The sequence below is a fragment of the Podarcis raffonei genome, chromosome 10 (assembly GCF_027172205.1).
Source record: "Podarcis raffonei isolate rPodRaf1 chromosome 10, rPodRaf1.pri, whole genome shotgun sequence".
NCBI lineage: Eukaryota > Metazoa > Chordata > Lepidosauria > Squamata > Lacertidae > Podarcis > Podarcis raffonei.
Window position 1 is genome coordinate 19,342,571 of NC_070611.1, and position 20,979 is coordinate 19,363,549.

A 20,979-nucleotide genomic window follows, 5' to 3' on the forward strand; every position below is an offset into this window, starting at 1 on the left:
CTTTGGCCCTTTCTAAGTTGAGTTGGAGTTGACGATGGATCGCTTCCATTTCTTCTACAAAATGTTCAGCGGCCGGGACACTCCATCTCTCCCCTCCTCCCCCTGGAAACGCCCTGGGGTGGTACCCATAATTAGCCAAAAAGGGGCTCATCCCGGTGGACACATTCTCTGCATTATTGTAAGCAAATTCCGCTAGCGCCAACTTTTCGACCCAATCGTTCTCTCTGTCATTGACATAACACCTCAGGTATTGTTGGAGGATACCGTTTGCCCTCTCCGCCTGCCCATTGGTCTCAGGGTGCCTGGCAGTCGAAAAGTTGACCTCTACGTGCAACAAGCTCATAAGTTTCCTCCAGAATCTGGACGTGAACTGTTTCCCTCTGTCGGAGACCACCCTCAAGGGGGTGCCATGCAGCCTAAAAATATGTTCTACAAACAATTTCGCTGTCTCTTCCGCCGTGACTGCATGTGAGCAAGCTACAAAGTGACCCATCTTAGTTAACAGGTCTACTACGACTAGTATGGCGGTTTTCCCCTGGGATTTAGGCAGATCCGTCATAAAATCTATCGATACCGCCTCCCACGGTCGTTCTGGTGTGGGTAACGGTTCTAATAACCCCGCTGGTGCCCGCCTTTCTCCTTTGGCTCTCTGGCATTGGTCACACCTTCTCACATACTCCCGTACATCCTCCCTCACCTTGGGCCACCAAAACTCCCTGGTCACCAACCACATGGTCTTGTGTTGCCCAAAATGCCCCGCTGTGGGATTGTCGTGCAGCTGTTTGAGTACTCTCCCCCTCAATTCCCCTTCGGGTATATATAGAGCCCCTTTGTAATACAATGCCCCGTTTCTTTCTTCAAAACCTCCAGGGTCTTCTCCCTCTCTCCTTAAACCTCTGAGCTTATCCTGGGCGTATTCATCATTTACCGTTCCCTCTACCAGTTCCCTTTGCCCCACCCAGGCCGCCCCACACACCCAGTGGTCCTCTAGGATAATATGTCTCTCTTCAGGCGCTCCCTCCCCCTCCAAATATTCAGGTTTGCGAGAGAGAGCGTCCGCTCTGATGTTTTCTGGACCTGGCACATAGCAGATTTCAAAATGGAATTTGGAGAACTCCTGGGCCCATCTCACTTGTCGTTGGTTGAGCACTCGTGCCGTTCTCCAATACTCCAAATTCTTGTGGTCCGTACACACTTGCACCTTATGCTGTGCGCCAATTAGTAAGTGTCTCCATCTCCGGAACGCTTCGTGAATGGCGAGTAGTTCTCGGTCATATACGGTGTAGTTCCTCTCGGATTTGTTCAGCTTACGCGAAAAGAAGGCACAAGGTCTCCATTCCGACTTATTGCTCCCTGGCTGAAGCAGCACCGCCCCCACCGCCCGGTCTGAGGCATCAGTTTCCACTCTCATGGGTTTTTGTAAATCCACATGCAGGAGCTGTTCTTCCGAAGCGAATGCCCTTTTCAATTCCTCAAATGCTTGCTCCGCCTCCGCCGTCCAAACGAATTTCTTCTTGCTGCTTAGACAGTCCGTGATGGGAGCCGTTAAGTGGGCAAAGTTCTTGATGAATTTACGGTAAAAGTTCCCAAACCCTAAGAACCTTTGCACATCCCTTTTCGTTTTCGGTGTCTTCCATTCCAGCACCGCCTGGACCTTGCCTGGATCCATGGCTAATCCCTTGTCTGATAAGCGGTACCCCAGGAATTCCACCTCCTTGGTGTGAAACTGACACTTCTCCAATTTCACCCACAGCTGGTTTGCTTGCAGCTGGCTCAGCACTTCCCTGACATCCTTTACATGCTGCTCCTCATTCTCTGAATATATCAGCACGTCATCGAGGAAGGCCACGCAATTCTTGTAGAGCAAAGGTCCCAGGACATGGTTCATGAGCGATTGAAAACAGGCGGAGCCTGATTGTAATCCGAATGGCATAACGAGATATTCAAAAGCCCCCAAAGGGGTGAACATGGTGGTTTTCCATTCATCCCCTTTCTTTATTCGTATCAGGTTGTATGCCCCTCTCAGGTCCAATTTCGTGAATATCTTTCCCTTCCTCACCCTGGTCAAAATGTCATCAATCCTGGGCATGGGGAAAGTCACTGGTTCTGACACGGCATTTAGCCGCCTGTAATCCACTACAAGCTGGGGTTTATCCGTGTTTTTTTTGTCCACAAAAAACACTGGGCTCCCCCCCACCGCTCTGGACTCTCTGATGAAGCCCCTCTTCAGGTTTTTATCAATAAACTCCCTTAACTCCTGCATTTCCCTGTCTGACATGGCGTACAGCTTGCCCACGGGGAGCTGGGCCCCAGGGACCAGGTTAATTTGGCAGTCAAAGTCTCTATGCGGTGGTAGTTTATCTGCTTCCCTTTCGCTGAAGACCTTGCTCAGATCAGCGTATTGTTTGGGCACCTTCCCTTTGTCTGCCACTTCCGTCCCTGCTAGAAAGGCTTTTGCCCCTTCTGGCACCTTTCCCTCTCTGCAATGTTCCAGGCAATGTGCTGACCCAAAGGAGACCACTCTCTGATGCCAGCCCACTAGCGGGTCATGCAACGCTAGCCAGCTCATTCCCAAAATGACGGGAGCCCCTCCCAGGGTGGCCACATTGAACGCTATCCTTTCGGTGTGCCTGGCCACCCTCATAACCATTGGGACGGTCTGTAGACTAACTTCTCCTCCCAACAGCTCCCTCCCATCGATCGTGGTCACCTGCAGGGGGTTGCTTAAAGGGAGTGTCTGTATCTGGTGTTCAGCTGCAAACTCCTTACTCATAAAATTACAGGAGCTGCCTGAGTCCAACAGCGCCTTTGTCTTTAGTGGGTATCCGTTTGCCAGCTCTAGCAACACCTCTATTACTAGGGCTGGTCTTGGAGGTTCCGGAGTGGGCACTTTTACTGCTCCTTGGCCTGGCTGCAGTGCCCCGACGGTGGCAGCCAGGCGTTGGCTTTTACTGGCTCCTGGACTCCCTCCTCCTTCCCCCCAACAGCTCCCGCCATCCCTTGCCATTCCTTTCTTTGCGGGCAGACTCTGGCAAAGTGACCTGGCTGCTGGCAGAGATAACATTTCTTGGCGCTCTTTCCCTCCTTCTTCCTCCCTTCACTGGGACTTGAAACTGCGCGCGCGCGCGCAGTTCCAACTTCCATCGGCTCTCCTGGCGGGAAACTTGGCTCTGGAATCTCTGGAATGCGGAAATCCCTCCAACGCTCTCCTTTCCCCTCCCGCTTCTCCAAGGCTCTTGCCTCCTGGCGCGCTCCAATGGTCAGCGCTGATTTGGTCAGCTGGTCCATAGACTCCGCCCTGGGCGCCCGGGAAAGTTCGTCTTTCACCACCGAAGAAAGCCCTTCTTCAAAGAGCATTTGAATGGGTTCCGCCGATAGGTCCCATCCCAATTTATGTATCAACATGGTAAACTCAGTCCAGTACTCACGAACCGATCGGCTCCCCTGTTTGCAAGCCATCAATTGTCTGCGCACCAGTCCCTGTTCAATCTCGCTGGAAAACATCAAATCCATGGCGCGAACAAACTTCCTTGTGTCCTTCAGCATTTCACTATTCCCTGCCATCAGGGGTCTAACCCAGTCTCTCGCCCCTCCTTCGAGATGGCCAATCACAAACGCCACTCGCGATGCCTCGTCGGGAAAGTCGTTAAACTGCAGCTCGAGAGCATACTGCATCTCTGTCCTAAAGGCTTGATAGTTCCTGGGGTCCCCCCCAAACTTCTGCACCATTCCTGGCATCTTTCTTGCTAGTGGGGCGCCTTTTGTCTTATCTGCATCCTGTGCCCTCCTTTCCTCTAGCCTCGCCGTTTGCAGCGCTAGCTGGAGCTCCAACACCCTGTACCTTTCTTCCAGGCTTGGACCCTCTCCAGCTCCTCCTGCTCCCCCGGCTCCGGCTGGGTTGCTCATGATGCCTCTTTGCACAAGCTGCTTTCAGGGACTGTCCGATTGCTGTGATGGGATGGTGAGCTGCTTGTGCGTAAAAATCCTAGTCCCTCAGAGTTTGGCTAAGTCCACAAACCTCTGTCTCTGACGGAGCTCCTTAAGCATGGCTCCATCAGTCGCTCGTTGAATCGGACAGTGGGCGTTTACGGAACTTCTTCCAGCATAAAAGCTCCTTAACGGAAACGCGTCTTCTGGACTCTCGGCGTGACAGTTTCCGGCGAGGAGTGGGTGTCCCTACAGGAGGTCTTGAAACCTCCCCACTGTTCTCGCTTGAAGTGTCTCTGAGCCCTCCCTCCGACTCACTTTCCCTTGGAACTCCACTTCTCCCCCTGCTGGTCCCCTCCTCAGCTGAATGGTCTCTCTCACCCTCTGTGAGCCCTTTCACCTCCTGCGTCTCAGATGGCAGTTCCCTGACAGGTGCAGTTTAGAGAAGCAATTTGTATACAAGTTTAATACACAAATAAATTAAAGCAAGAACCTGGGCATTTTAAAAGCAACATAGCACCTTCAACTGTTAATTGGTCCCCAATGAACCACAGCAGATCACTGCCCTTTATGCAGGAACAATCATACAAGCTTTCATACGCAAAAGATTCTGTCAAAACATAGCTCTGGCATTAGGACATTTGTTACTTCGTCCATCATGAGCAATTGCTTTTTTCAAGGAAATTGCATATCAGATGAAACGTCTGAAGTGTAGCGATTTGGATTATAACTACAAAACAAAGCATTAAATAAAATGGCTTAAAAATACATGGAAGATTAATTGCACTTGCTCCCATTTTAGGTATTTATATTTAAACTAAGGAAGAAGGGAGGGATCTATCAATTGTGGTTTCTCTGAGTTTCTCCTTCTTCCATTTTTAAGTTCCATTTTTGCATGTCTGTGAAATTTAAAAAAAATTAGTGTGGAAATTCTGCATTTGTCTGTATTTTCCCAAGCATTTTTTCACTCCATTTTTGTGTGCTATTTTCACACGTTTGGTATACTTTCCCCTAATATATGCTTTTTGAACGTATTTTTGTTGTTGTTGGAGAAGGATAGCTGCATTTCAGTTCAGATCAAAGTTGTGAAATAGGTATGTTTCTGTTATAATGCAAACTGGACAAATTTATCCCCCATTCCTAATAGAAGCATTAGTTTGCTCGAGATCGTTAGGATATATTATGTAGAGAAAGCCAGCAGAGAGCATTTTTATGTAGGATGCATTACAACCACTGTGTTTTATCCCACATGATCTGTGCCCTTCAGTGCCCTTTTCCTCAGCAAACACTGACCAATTTATATTACATGTATTCAGCTGCAGACAGGCATTGCTCCCTCCCTTTTCACCCTTGAGGTCATAGTCCAGTATTCAAAATCAGCTTTACAAAACCGTAGTTCAGTGAACAAGTATATCTGTGTTGGGGTAACTTTAATTGGGTCATAAAAGAATCTGAGCAAAGAGAACAGTGAAATATGACTTAGCTCAAGATATCAATTATATATGGTAATGTATGCCTCATTGTCTTAAACATTTATCTCACGTTTCAAACTTTGTCACACCAGTTTGCTGAAATGAAGATCAGTTATTTTAACAGTCCGTGATACTTTGTAGACATGAGTGAAACAAAATAAAAAAATTCCTTCCAGTAGCACCTTAGAGACCAACTAAGTTTGTTATTGGTATGAGCTTTCATGTGCATGCACACTTCTTCAGATACTTCTTCAGAGCATTATGGTTTACCATCTACGGAGAGCTGCATCAGATGTTCTAAAAGGAAACAGACATGACTCATTTTTCGTCTCCCACTACTTCCAATGTTCTGCCCACCTCCTTAGGAGAACACATCAGAAATAGCAGAAGTGGAAGCATGAATCACTCAGATCCTATGTCGCCACTTTTTAAAAATGTCCTAAGTAGCCCTGAGAATAGTTTATGTGGCCTGTCCTGTCAAGAGGGTGGGAACTCACCCATGTCAGTTATCTAGGTGATATACAAGACGTAACCGGCTGTACATTTGAAAAAATAATATACAGTGGTACCTCAGGTTACATACGCTTCAGGTTACATACGCTTCAGGTTACAAACTCTACTAACCCAGAAATAGTACCTTGGCTTAAGAACTTTGCTTCAGGATAAGAACAGAAATCGGGCTCCGGCGGTGCAGTGGCAGCAGGAGGCCCCATTAGCTAAAGTGGTGCTTCAGGTTAAGAACAGTTTCAGGTTAAGAACAGACCTCCGGAACGAATTAGTTTACAGTGCAGAGTGTTCTTCTTCTATGGCAATCACTCATAGTCGAGTAAGATTATCTTCCATAAACACGGTTATAACAGTGAGTCTGTAAGTGACTGTGGAGGCCAATTCTGGATCCACACGTCCTTCCATGGTGGGGGCATAGGTTTCCGGGCGGGAGTTGATCATGGTGAGGGCTTGCCAAGCATGCCTTCCTCTTAGCGTGTTTCTCCCTTTCATCCTGAGTTTGAGTGTCTTCAAAGCCCATGACACCTTTGGTAAAGGCTGTTCTCCAACTGGAGCGCTCGCAGGCCAATGTTTCCCAGTTGTCGGTGTTTACACTACATTTTTTTAGATTTGCCTTGAGAGAGTCTTTGAACCTCTTTTGCTAACCACAAAAGAGTGGTGCAGAGTAAGCAGGACTGAGTCTCCTAAAATGGGATCACTTTCTCATTGGCTGGCTGCTACTGAAGCTTTGGCAAGCTTCAGTTGGAATATTTTAGAGAAATTAAACATCGGACTCAATTATTTTCCTGAAATGGGGAGGACACCAATATGCACAGACCATTCAGGCCTATTTGGCATATGAAGGGTTTTTTTCCTCTGAGGGAAATTTTGGAACTCCCTGCCTAAAAAAGCTAGACTGTTCTCCAGAAATGAAGAACAGAAGAATGAAAGAAGAGCGGCACCTTAAAATGTTGGAATATGCGGAATTAGCAGGAATGACCAGTAGAATAAGAAATCAAGATGATAAAGGGTTTAAGGAGGATCCAGATTACATGAAAAATTATTAGAAACAGACAATTAACTTAGCAGGATGTTAGTGACTTCAGCAGTGTAAGTTAGAACAAGAGAGGGAGTGGATTATATAAGGAACTATGGAAGGACAAGAAGGGAAGTCCACTGTTTGCATTTGAAAATAATTAAATACATAACAATCTTGTATCTGAAATGCAAATAGATAGATTGATGACAGATAGATGATAGATAGATAGATGATAGATAGATAGATAGATAGATAGATAGATGATAGATGATAGATAGATAGATAGATAGGATAGATAGATGATAGATAGATAGATGATAGATAGATATATAGATAGATAGATAGATGATAGATGATAGATGATAGATAGATAGATGATAGATGATAGATGATAGATAGACAAACAGACAGATGATAGATGATCGATAGATTAGATAGATATAGATGATAGATGATAGATATAGATAGATAGATAGATAGATAGATAGATAGATAGATAGATAGATGATAGATAGATAGATAGATAGATGATAGATAGATATAGATAGATAGATAGATAGATAGATGATAGATGATAGATAGATAGACAAACAGACAGATGATAGATGATCGATAGATTAGATAGATATAGATGATAGATGATAGATAGATATAGATAGATAGATAGATGATAGATAGATAGATAGATAGATGATAGATGATAGATAGATAGATAGATGATAGATAGATAGATAGATAGATAGATAGATAGATAGATGATAGATAGATAGATAGATAGATAGATAGATAGATATAGATAGATGATAGATAGATGATAGATAGATATAGATAGAAGCTAGACTGTCTCCCTCCTTTCTGTCTCCTGCCAGCAGATGAAGACTTTCTACTTTCTTGTTCCAACAGGCTTTGGGGAACTGATTGCTTTTGATGAAAGGGCTGGTGTCGTGCTGCTTTTATTGTACAGTTTGAATAGATTTTATATATTTACATCGTTTTACTTCTAACAATGTTTAATTGCTTTTTTAATGATTGTTTTTTCTATGTTTCAAGCCGTTCTCATTTTTATATGTTCGCTGCCTTGACTCCCACCAGGGGAAAGCGTGGGGTGTAAATTATCATCAAGAACATCACCATTATCATTATTAACAATATCATCCTTGTCGGAAAAAGCATGTTGACTGTCGGTTGTGAATTGTAGTGTGTTTTATTTTGTCATCAGCATGCGCAAGTTTGGAAGCCAAACTATGCAGGGAAAAATATCTGCCGCTTTATTGTTTTGTTGAGCACACAGGCTTTAAAAAAATCTGTTCTTGTTTTAATCTGTGCACTTGTATCTGCTATGTTAATAATTGTTAGCTGTCGTTGACATTGTGCATGGAAAAGAGGGCCATAAAATTAATAAATACATGTTCATGAAAATGTTTACATCCATATAACACCCCCCCATCAAACTAACTGTAGATACTCACAGGCCTGAAGTGAGAGGTGGTCAACTAAGTATTGTACTTTATTTTTCTTCCTCAGATTCTTCAGACCCAGCTTAAGTGAGCTTTTCCTGAAATCAGCAGAAAATCCTTCTTGCTGCCTTCCACTGTTTCGATAATTTGACTTTTGAGAAAACGTATTTCTGCAGCAAGGATGTGAATGTTAAATTATTGTTTGGATTGACTGATTATCATGCATGTACATCTGGGCAGCTGATAATGAGCCGAGAATAAACCATTTACGCACACTCTCTAATGCACATAAAATTATATTTGTCAGACTCTTTTAATGTCAAACTGAAGGGTGGTGCCAAAAATGGATGCAAAAACTGCCATTTGCTATACCATTAAAGAAACAAATTAAGCCATCAATCATGGCTTGTTATGCTAGATGCCATTTCGATGGAATTCGTGTTGCTTTTTAAATATTGTGGCATCAAGCAGGGTAGTATTCAGACACCAAGAGAGCTGTCATTGTAGTTTTCTCCCCCATGCCAATATTCGCAAGGTAGCAAATAGAATTCCTTGTTAAAATTAGTGTTAATTCAGAGATGCTTTGGAGAGGGTGCTAATTTGTGAGCCGGGGTTATGTGTGTCTGCAACTTCCTGCCTTGCCATGTCAAACAGAATTATACAGCCATGTCTATAGCTAGATACCGCAGGTAGCAGTCTTAATTAAAGATTCAGCGAGATCTGCAGGAAAATGATAAAACATTGCTAACGTAAAAAGTACAATATAAGAGAGGTGCAAACCTTTAATTATTTTCTTCTTGCGGGGAGCCATATTTCTTTCATGAAGGAGACTTTCACACATTGCAATGCCGTGTTTTTCTACTGCTGAGTAGACATGTATACTAGGATTTCAACTTAAATATCACTGTTACAAATAATTGCTTTGCCAAACATATGAGGTTGGATCCAGGAAGTTGCACTTAGATCTCGGCAGAAGCAGTGGCACTAGTTAGTTAGGCTGAATCTAGACATATATATAAAAACGCTGCAAAAATGCTTTTAAAAATGTTTAAAAATATATATTGAATTTCCCATTAGCTCACCATTGCCATCTAGTGCCACATTTGCATAAGGCACTTAAAACATTATATTTGCAGCTATACAGCTTAGTCCTTAGTTATGTTTTAAATCCCATTGATTTCAGCAAAGGAATTAAGTTCTAGGGCTGGACAAGATATCAATAGATCATCCAAAATCAGTTTGAATTCTGCATCGTGATATCGGTTTAATAATTTTTGACCTGTCAATGTATTGCGAATCATTATGTTTGCGTGTGTACGCGCTATGCAAAATTCATGATTGGGGAAAACCATGAAGCCTGCTAATTTAGGTGTATACATGCATGCAGTGCGTGCAGGTGGCGCTGTGGTCTAAACCACCGAGCCTCTTGGGCTTGCCAGTCTGAAGGTCAGTGGTTCGAAACCCCACGACAGAGTGAGTTCCTGTTGCTCTGTCCCAGCTCCTGCCAACCTAGCAGTTCGAAAGCACACCAGTGCAAGTAGATAAATAGGTACTGCTGCAGCAGGAAGGTAAATGGCGTTTCCGTGCGCTCTGGTTTCCATCATGGTGTTCTGTTGCGCCAGATGCAGTTTAGTCATGGTTTGGCCACATGACCTGGAAAACTGTCTGTGGACAAATGCCAACTCCCTCAGCCTGAAATTGAGATGAGCGCCGCAACCCCATAATTGCCTTTGACTGGACTTAACTGTCCAGGGCTCCTTTACATTTTATTTTTACCAGTCAGGTAAAGGTAAATAGTATTGGCATCAGGGCAAAACTTTGAAGCAAGGCTGGGTTGGGATATTTTGAAATAAATACACATTGTCTTCTTATGGGGAAAAGGGCATAAGACCATTCAGTTGAAAGTCTAAAATCACCTAACTACAGCACTGATTACTTCATATACTAGAAAGGCAGCTTAAAAGAGTGACAGATGTATTGCAGCAAAAGTGTTCAAGGACTAGAACTCATTTTGTAGATGGATATAGATTTCAAGATATATAGATATATCAGGGGTATATCTTGAGCTTCTTGGAGGAAAAGTTGGATAGAAAAGCGATAAAAACAGTAATATGCATATTTTCATGAAAAATAACATACAATAATGCAGTATATTATTTATTTCATGAATTTTATATAACCCTTAAGGAAAAAGATCAAAGCCGTTTACCAGATATGAGGGGAAATTGCTGGTAGAAAAAGTGTGCATTGCTAAAAATTGCGCACAGAAATGTGTTTATTAGGAGCACTAATGCACTGACCATTTTTAATGAAGATCTTTTCAAATTTTAAAAAAATCGCAAATACCTCAGAAATATGGAGGACTGCATTTACGACTGGAAAAATGAAAAACTTTGGGAAGTAATATTGGGAGATTGATCCATCCCTATCTGCAGCCTGACCTGATCCCTATTGACGCAGAAGTAAGTCCTGCTTTATTCCAGTAGGCTTACTTGTAGGTAAGTGTGCATAGGATTGCAGTCTTAAAGTGATTAGGGCTGCCAACCAGTGCACACCTGACTGGCCATATGCCCCCTTAAACACAGTGGTGATTACTTCTGAGTAAACATGCCAAGGACTGTGCTACCAAGAGGGAAAGAATAAATCAGTTCCGGTCTAGGTGGTCAACTAAGTCCCTAAATCAGCTTCCACTGCTTGAAGTGACACTCATTGGACCAGCAGAGCCTGTAAAAGGAGACGTATTGTCATTCTCTCCCTCTAGCCCATTGCTATTTGATGAGCAGTAAACATTTAGCTACCGATTTAAAACGCTGTAGAGCCATTAACCCAATTAATCTTCACAGTATCCTCAATAGGCAAGTAACTCATCAGGGCTACACTAATAAAATAGAAGGCGTTACAAGTTCCTATATCTGGATGACAGGTTGGTATTTAAAGGACCTGGGTGATCAGATGTTTGGAGAGCAGCTTCCAGATGTTTAAATAACAGCTTTGCTGGAGGTTGCAGTCACGGCTTTTTAAGCCATAAATTGTCTCTGCTTACCTTCGGGGATGTGGGTGGCTCTGTGGGTTAAATCACAGAGCCTAGGGCTTGCTGATCAGAAGGTCAGCGGTTCGAATCCCTGCGATGGGGTGAGCTTCCGTTGCTCGGTCCCTGTTCCTGCCAACCTAGCAGTTCGAAAGCACATCAAAGTGCAAGTAGATAAATAGGTACCGCTCCGGCAGGAAGGTAAACGGCATTTCCGTGCGCTGCTCTGGTTCACCAGAAGCGGCTTAGTCATGCTGGCCACATGACCCGGAAGCTGTACGCTGGCTCCCTCGGCCAATAAAGTGAGAAGAGTGCTGCAACCCCAGAGTCGGCCACGACTGGACCAGGGGTCCCTTTACCTTTACCAAATCACTAACCCACAGAGTCCCACTCAGGCAGAGGGCCTTCTCAGTAATGGTGCCCGCCCTGTGGAACACCCTCCCATCAGAGGTCAGATAGATAAACAATTACAGTGGTTCCTTGGTTGTGGAACATAATCCGTTCCGGAAGCCATTTCGACTTTTGAAACATTCGACAACTGAGGCGCAATGGGCGGTCTGTAGTTTCAATTGAGAAAATTGAGAAACGCGCCTCGCAAGATATTCGACTTATGAGGTGCGTTCAAAAACAGAAGCATTCACTTCTGGGTTTCCGGCATTCGAAAACCAAAACATTCGGCTTCGAGAAGTCTGAAAACCGAGGTACTAATGTATTTGACAGCTGAAGGCAGCCCTGTTTAGTGAAGTTTTTAATGGTTGTTGTTCTATTGTGATTTTAATACCTTGTTCCGAGCTGCCCAGAGTGGCTGGGGTAACCCAGTCAGATGGGCAGCGTATAAATAATGAGATGATGATGATGATGATTGAAATATACTTGGAGTGTGGATTTCATGCTCTTTCTTCAGCTCATAGTAGTGAGGAGGAATGGATGGAAGTTCCCCCGAAATGTCTGCTTTATATACATTATTTACACAATGGGCCCCACGTGATTGGCTAATTCTGGGATTCTCCTGTAGGCCAATCAGGTTGCGGATTCACTTCCACCTGGAGTTGGATTGGGTGGCTCCTGCGGACCAATCAGACTGCTGCATTCTGGATCCTATTGTTCTAGGACCAATCAGACTGCTGAATTCTGAATCCTATTGTTCTAGGATCAATCAGACTGCTGCATTCTGAATCTTATTGTTCTAGGACCAATCAGACTGCTGCAATTAGGATCCTATTCAACTCAGTACATAACAATGATGAACCATACTGTATGAAGTTTCCTCCTGATAGGTAGGTACCCAGCTTTGCAAGACAGCGTATTCAGTTTCTAGTTAGTAAGGCATGGTGAAAAGGTGGAGGGAGAGAGAGAGAGAGAGAGAGAGAGAGAGAGAGAGAGAGAGAGAGAGAGAGAGATCCTCCGAATGGAGACAGGAGGCCATGTTTTTATGGGCGGTGGTGAGATGAGAACTTGCCTAAATGGAGAATAGAAAGGGACAAGCGAATAAGAAGAAGCTGCCCCAGGGACATAGGAGTCAACTCTTAAAATATTTGAGGGAGCCAGGTGCCCCCAAGGACAATTGGCATTGGCATTCAAATGGAGTGTGTGAGCTATGTCTTGTGATCGATTATGTGGAGCAGGGCTTACCTGGGATTTTATTCAAATTGGCACCCCTGTTATAAGTGAGGACATTAATAAACAGGACATTAAACTGTTTTTATATGCAACAACAGCGGCAAGAGTATTGTTGGCCCAGAAATGGAAGCAAGAAGAAATACAGACAAAAGAAGAATGGCACACGAAATTAATGGATTACGCAGAATTGGATAAGATGACAGGAAGGATTCGAAACCTGCGGGACCAGAGATTCACATAAGATTGGAAGAAATATACGAACTATTTGAAGAGCAACTGTAATCAACAAATTACGCTAGTAGGAGTACAATAAGTTTTGTAAGGAGGAATATATGAAATATTGCACAGAAGATAAAGAAGAGAGACATTAGTTATGATACTTCAATGTAATAGTGAAAGTAAGAAATGTAAATTAAGTGGAGAAGATTGGAAAATTTTCAGATGTGACTGATGGAAGTCAAAAAAATTGTATAAGATATAAAAGTATGTTTAATAACTGTTGAAAATGATATGCTAAAAAACTAATAAAAATATATTTTTAAAAAATAAATTGGCACCCCTACCCAGGGAGAAGGGTTGTTGCTGTCACCAAGGAGGCAGAAGGCAGGAAGGTGAGTGGGACCCCGGGTTCCTAATATGTCACCCCTCCCAGAGTGCTGCTTGAGGCAACTGCATCAGAAAGGTTCACATGAACACCATGGGGAATGTTTTGCTCTGACCTCACCTGGCAAGCCAACCTTCTGATGCTCTTAGACCTTCTGTGTCCTATATGGGTCAGCCAAAGTGCAACACAGGACTGGGAGCAATGAGGAATGACCTTATTCAAGCTGTTTTGTGCTTCTATAGTTCACCTTGCTTCATTTTCCTCATCTCATCTATTAAGCCAGCCACGTTTTTAATGCCGATTTCAGCTGGCATCCATTCCTGGGAGAAGGAAACCAGCCTTTCATCCTCATTGCAAAAGGAGCAAAATACTTTGTACTCATTCTGACCCCGCTGGTTTTTGACTTTTGTGAATGAATGAGAAGATCCTTTTCAGATTGTTTGGCTCCGGCACACAAAAGAGGGTTTGTTTGGGACGAATATCCTATTGCCTTGAAAAGCAAAGCAGGCCTTTCTTTGATGGCGAGAGTATTTTACACTTAGCTAAAACTGCGCTGCTCTGTGTGTGTTGTTCAAGGCACAAAATGATTTCTTTGATGCCTTCAAAGCTCGTGGACTACAAAAGTATGAGGACAGGAGGTTTGTCTTATGATGTTTGTTTTTGTACACCCAGTTATCAAACTGCTCTTGGTTTTAGGTCTGCCTGGTTTTTCTCTGTTCTCTAGTTCTCTGATTGCCTTTTGAACCTTCCCCCCTTTTGTTCATATTTACATATACAGTGGTACCTCGGGTTAAGAACTTAATTTGTTCTGGAGGTCCGTTCTTAACCTGAAACTGTTCTTAACCTGAGGTACCACTTTAGCTAATAGGGCCTCCTGCTGCCGCCACACCACTGCTGCGCAATTTCTCTTCTCATCCTGATGCAAAGTTCTTAACCTGAGGTACTATTTCTGGGTTAGCGGAGTCTGTAACCTGAAGTGTCAGTAACCTGAAGCGTCTGTAACCTGAGGTACTACTGTACAGTTCTTTGTTCTGCTGGCTGGGTGGGAAAGACCCTTTTCCATAGCACCACAGCAAATTTGCCAAGGAACCATCTTTAACCAACCGAACCTTGACCATTCACTGTGGACTAGGTAGTGTTAAAGAATCTGCACTATCCCAGGAGACCAGAGATCTTTTTCCAAGGGTAATGGGATCAGAGGTACTGAATAATCAAATGAATATTTTTGTATGTGACTACTGGAGTGAGAGTATTATATGCCCCAAAATGGTGTGCTAATGTACTGCCTACAAAGGAGGGTGGGGGGCCTGTGGCCTGCCATACCATCATCCCTGACCATAGACCATGCTGGCTAGAACTGATTGGAGTTGAAGACCAACAGCATCTAGAATGCCATGGGTGCCCCACAGGTTTATTACTAAGCATCTGTTAGGTTTGGGAAAGGAGTACGACAAGGCTGTATATTGTCTCCCTGCTTATTTAACTTATATGCAGAATTCATCATGCGAAAGGCTGGGCTGGATGAATCCCTAGCCAGAATTAAGATTGCTGGAAGAAATATCAACAACCTCAGATATGCAGATGACACAACCTTGATGGCAGAAAGTGAGGAGGAATTAAAGAACCTTTTAATGAGGGTGAAAGAGGGGAGTGCAAAATATGAAGCTCAACATCAAAGAAACGAAGATCATGGCCACTGGGTCCATCACCTTCTGGCAAATAGAAGGGGAAGAAATGGAGGCAGTGAAGCTGGGGTTCCAATACTTTGGCCACCTCATGAGAAGAGAAGACTCCCTGGAAAAGACCCTGATGTTGGGAAAGATGGAGGGCACAAGGAGAAGGGGATGACAGAGGACAAGATGGTTGGATAGTGTTCTCAAAGCTACCAGCATGTGTTTGACCAAACTGTGGGAGGCAGTGGAAGACAGAAGTGCCTGGCGTGCTCTGGTCCATGGGGTCACGAAGAGTCAGACACGACTAAACGACTAAACAACAACAACAAATTAAGTTTGGGAGAACAGTCCAACTCAGATGCCTAAGAAGCTAGAAAACATCAGAGGGGTTTAACAAAATTATTGCCTTGTCACGAGGAAATGGAAAGCATCCAGCGGAAACTAGTTCTTTCCGTTTCCTCTTTGAAGAACAGTCTGAGAAGCAGAGACGCATACAGAGAATTTATATTCCATAGATATTTTCCACATTTTACGGCACGGTTTTATTCAGATTACTAGTTCCTCTGACATTTACACAGATAAGTTTCCAAAATATCTTTTTCAGTGTCAGTTGCCCTCTTTGGCTGTTCATTATTTCTCCCCTGACTGAAAGTGGTGTCTGCCTCATTAATGCGAATGAAGGCTGTGCATGTCAAAATTGGAGGGGAATCAGCATAAATACATTCTCTTTGCTCAATTCATTATGGTGATGGTTAGTCCTTAAACCGGAAAGCGAACGTCTTAAGATTTTGAAAGAAGTTTGCGGCATAAATTAATCTGCCTCTCGCAGAAACATGCACTCATGAAAGTGTTGTCACTGATTGCCAGCAGAGATGCCTAAACAAATCCCATCATTTTTAAAGGCAGAAAAAGTAAAACAAATACATACCTCTTCTATTTTTTAAAAAAATTGTGGGTATGATTGTAGCAGTAATACGTTTGGCAGGCAGTGTTAAGATGCCACTTTCAAATGGCAACAGAAGCGATAGAAAGGCGCATGGAGGAAGTTTGGTGATGACATGCAAACAAACCTACTGAAACCAATACCCAAGTATTTTTCCAGTGTGTGCTTTGCTCACAGTTACATTGCATCATGGGTTTTGTGATCTTAAGTGCACAATTTTGTGGCCTGAAATGTAGATTATAATACGGCAGCAAAGCAGGTCAGTTTTGGGTTTGCATGCATGGATACTAAGGATGGAAGTATCTGTCAATTTTGGCTTCCTCCATTTCTCATTTTTACCGTCTTAAATTTACTTCTCCATATTTTGCAACGATTGTGGGAGGGGGGAGGTCACAAAAATTCGTCAGTATTTTAGTGTGAATTTCTACTAATAAACACATGTTTATATGCGGTTTTGATTAATGTAGACATTTTTGCAAGCCGTTTTAACGAATCTAATGCAATTTTGTGTGTTATTTTCACCAATTATTCATTTTTTATGCACATTTCCCCTAATATATGCATTTTCGTCAACATGGTTTGGTTTGTGAACTCCACAGCAAATTCGGATGAGCGTGAATTTAAAAAGGAAGCTGTGGTTCAATTCACATAGTGTTTCAGAAACTGCAAATTCGATAGATTCAGCTTCCAATGAGACCTGAATCAAATTGCTTCCCCATCCCTAGTAGATTTTGGTCTGCTTCACCTACATGATTCCTCTGCCTCAAAAAGAACTGAACAGATTACATAGGTGCAGGTACAGACCAACATTTTGAAATCATCATTATCAGCTTGCCATTCCCAAGACAAAAATAGATAAGAGGTTATGTCTAGCTTAGAATCATTCTGTGCAACTACCCATTTCGTAAGTGCATAGCCAGCACCCAAAAAAGTCAGCATGGTCTTTTATTAGAAATGCATCAATCTAAAAATTCCAATGAAAGTCGACTTTCCTCTTTCTCTTGTCCAGTCTGCCCAAAAGAAAAAGAAAAAGTGATGAATTGTACTTAAGAGGAAACATCTCAGCACTTCAAGCAAGAGATTAAAGGACTGGTTTCCATTATTGTTAATAGATGCTGTATATCTAATTCATCACACGATGTACCAAAAACATTACATTTAAATGCCCTTCCTCATTGCTGAGTATTGAAATAGATTAATGTTATTTTAGATAATCCAGTTTGCCTGCACTGGGTGCTGAGCCGTGAGGGCAACCATGGTGAACAATGGGCAGTGAGAGGCGCAGGTTGCAAGATTTGGGCATTGCACAGGATGCTGCTGAAATGTTAAAGCCCAAAGTCCACCACTGCTTCCAGCTCCATGATCCTAAGATTCCTTTTCCCAGGGTGCAACAGTTCTAGGCCAGATAACTAGGTTCTTAGCTCCCTAAACCAGGAAATACTGGTTAACAGATAATTATTGTTAGACTAAAGCTCCCACCATCCCAGATCATAGGTCATGGTGGTTGGGGCTAATCAGAGGCGTAGCCTGGGGGTCACGTGGCGGCATGGCACACAATTTTGAGGGGGTGCAAACAGGCACCCCATGCCAGGCACAAAATCCTGGCAGCAGAGGCACAGCAGCAGGCAGGTTAGTCTACTGGGCAGGTGGATGGAGGCAGTGAGCAAGGAGTCTGTTGGAGACCGGCTCCATTCACCCTCCGCTCGGGTTTCACACGTATGCCCCCATCCCCAGCAGTCCAGTCTATCAGGGCAGCCTAACACTTTCCCCAGATGCCAGCAACCCACGCTATGCCACTGGGACTAATGGGAGTTGGAGTCCAATATTATCTGGACAGCGATGGGTTCCCCACCCCTGGTTCTTAGCTAGTATGTTCAGTAATCCTTGGTCCCACCCAGAGCACCTCTTATGTTTGCCAAAAAGGCAGCTAGCTTGAGCTTGTAAAAGATGTGAGGGTATAGGAGAGCCTGCTAATGTGGTCAAACAACTGCATTTCAGCTATCCAGTAATCACTGCTACCACACTCCCTAGTAACCTCTACAACTCTCAGGTTAGGGTGAAGTCTGGGAAGTCAGGGGAATTGGTTCCAAAGGACCCTGAATCAATACCTGCTATGCTCATCAGCCAGATCCCTTTCAGATTACTCAGGGAATAGAGCCAGCACCGAACACCCTGTCTCTCTCAGAGATGGGGAGGAGTGTTTACTTGGCACTTAGGCCTTTTGTTGCTAAGGATTGGTTTAACTTCTACAATCTTGAGGTTCCCTCAAGTCTGCTGATATAGGTGAGTGATTCCATTTTGGTTTGTCCTTCACCCCTGCAGACTTTACAAATGCTTCCTCCTGGTGTTAAAACAGAGCAATTGACTAAAACATAAATCCCTGTTTGATATTTTTCTGTTTTGGATGTGTGCAAGTATATCAATACTGCAAGAAGATCAAACCTATCCATTCTGAAGGAAATCAGCCCTGAGTGCTCACTGGAAGGACACATCCTGAAGCTGAGGCTCCAATACTTTGGCCACATCATGAGAAGAGAAGACTCCCTGGAAAAGACCCTGATGTTGGGAAAGATGGAGGGCACAAGGAGAAGGGACGACAGAGGACGAGATGGTTGGACAGTGTTCTCGAAGCTACGAACATGAGTTTGACCAAACTGCGGGAGGCAGTGGAAGACAGGAGTGCCTGGCGTGCTCTGGTCCATGGGGTCATGAAGAGTCGGACACAACTAAACGACTAAGCAACAACAAATAACAGCAAATATGCACAGGGGACTTTAGCTCTTTGTCCTGTACTCTAAAGTGATACAGTTGAGCAACAGGTAGAGAAGAAGAGTTTTCTTGGTGCCTGCAGCTAAAGGTCTTACGTATGAGACCTGGGAAGGAGCCCTTGCTCAGTGCCTTGGAAATAGAAAGCTGTTTCAGGTCACAATAAACAATATTGGATTACAAGGGTGGATAATCAGCAGGTGTGTTCATGCAATGCCCCCCCACGTGCACCCAGTGTGGGGTCATGCCTTTCAGCAGTGCCCTTTGCACGCCAGTGTGTGGTCCAGGCAACCTTCACCTATCTGCCTATTCAGCATCAATATGATCAGGCCCTACAAAGCTTTGTACACGTGTAGGACTTATTCACACTGACAATGAATGTGCAGTTGGTACAGGCATAGCCCGAATGCATGTCAGCCTTCACAGTGGGGCGAATAGGTCACATGATGCTCTGTTGGCACTAGTGCTGTGATATTCCATGCAATTCCACTCCCCAGTGTTGCACTGTCCAGGTTACAGCTTTTTTTGACATGGGAACCATCCAAGCAGAATACATTTTCTGGCCACCACTGGCCCCCAGTAATAATGCTAGAATCATACAGAAGTTTCAAAGCAAGAACTGGCTGCTACTGACAAGGTCCGGACATAGCAGTTGTGGCCTTTGGAGATGAGCCACAGAAATGTGCAGAATGTTGCAGGAAGCAACGTCTGCAGAACTGCAAAGTTCAATTACTGTGTGCTTTTTTTTGAAAAAAAATACATAAATGCTATCGATGGCTTGTTAAAATAAAATCTCAAGTGTGTGTTGTTTTATTTACAAGGGGGAAAGGCTGAACCTATGCTTAGAACAGCATAATTAAAGCCAAGGACATTGTACTGCACATTAAAAATAAATAAATCTATCCCCTCAAATATATAATAGCAGTAAATAAGCTAGAAAAGTCTTGCAAATCGAACCAGGAGAAAACTACCACGCTCCTTATAGGCTCCCTAGGGCATTAGATAAGTAATGTCCAGTGCAATTCTGTGCACAGTTGCTTAGTACATTTCCGAGCACAATTCAAAGTGTTGGTGCTGACCTTTAAAGCCCTAAACGGCCTCCTTTCAGTATACCTGAAGGAGCGTCTCCACCCCCATCGTTCTGCCTGGACACTGAGGTCCAGCGCCGAGGGCCTTCTGGAGGTTCCCTCATTGCGAGAAGCCAAGTTACAGGGAACCAAGCCGAGGGCCTTCACGGTAGTAGCACCCATCCTGTGGAACGCCCTTCCAGCAGATGTCAAAGCGATAAACAACTACCAGACTTTTAGAAGACATCTGAAGGCAGCCCTGTTTAGGGAAGCTTTTAATGTTTAATAAGTTATTGTATTTTAGTGTTCTGTTGAAAGCCGTCCAGAGTGGTTGGGGAAACCCAGCCAGATGGGTGGGGTATAAATAAATTAGTAGTAGTAGTAGTAGTAGTAGTAGTAGTAGTAGTAGTAGTAGTAGTTGTAAGCCCAAACTGTACGCAATGAGGCAATGGCATGGCAGGTGCAGTTAGGAGCAGCAGAGAGAGCATTGGATTGGACCTGCCACTGTGCCTGTACTGCATTTTCTTCTCTGCCACCTCATCACCTCCCTCTCGGGTTATTGGCAATGGCCTCCATGCCAGCCTGTGCCCTTCTCTGTTCTGTCAGCCGCTACTGCTGGAGGGACAGTTGCGTCAGTCAGTTGCAGCAAAAACAATCAGCAGTGTTGTGGCCCAAAGGTCTCTCCACAACCCTGTTTCTTAGTTACTCCCTTTCCTCCATTCAACCCAAGCACTCTCCTCTCTCTGTCCCCACATCTCTGTATGACATGGGGAGCTTCCATGCAGAATGACTGCTCCCCACATCAAATGGGGGCGCCTTTCGTGTGGTCGTACGCAGCCCCCCAGATCCCATTTTGACTCCTGGCAGTTTGGGCTGGCTTCATCCTCCCCAGGCTGG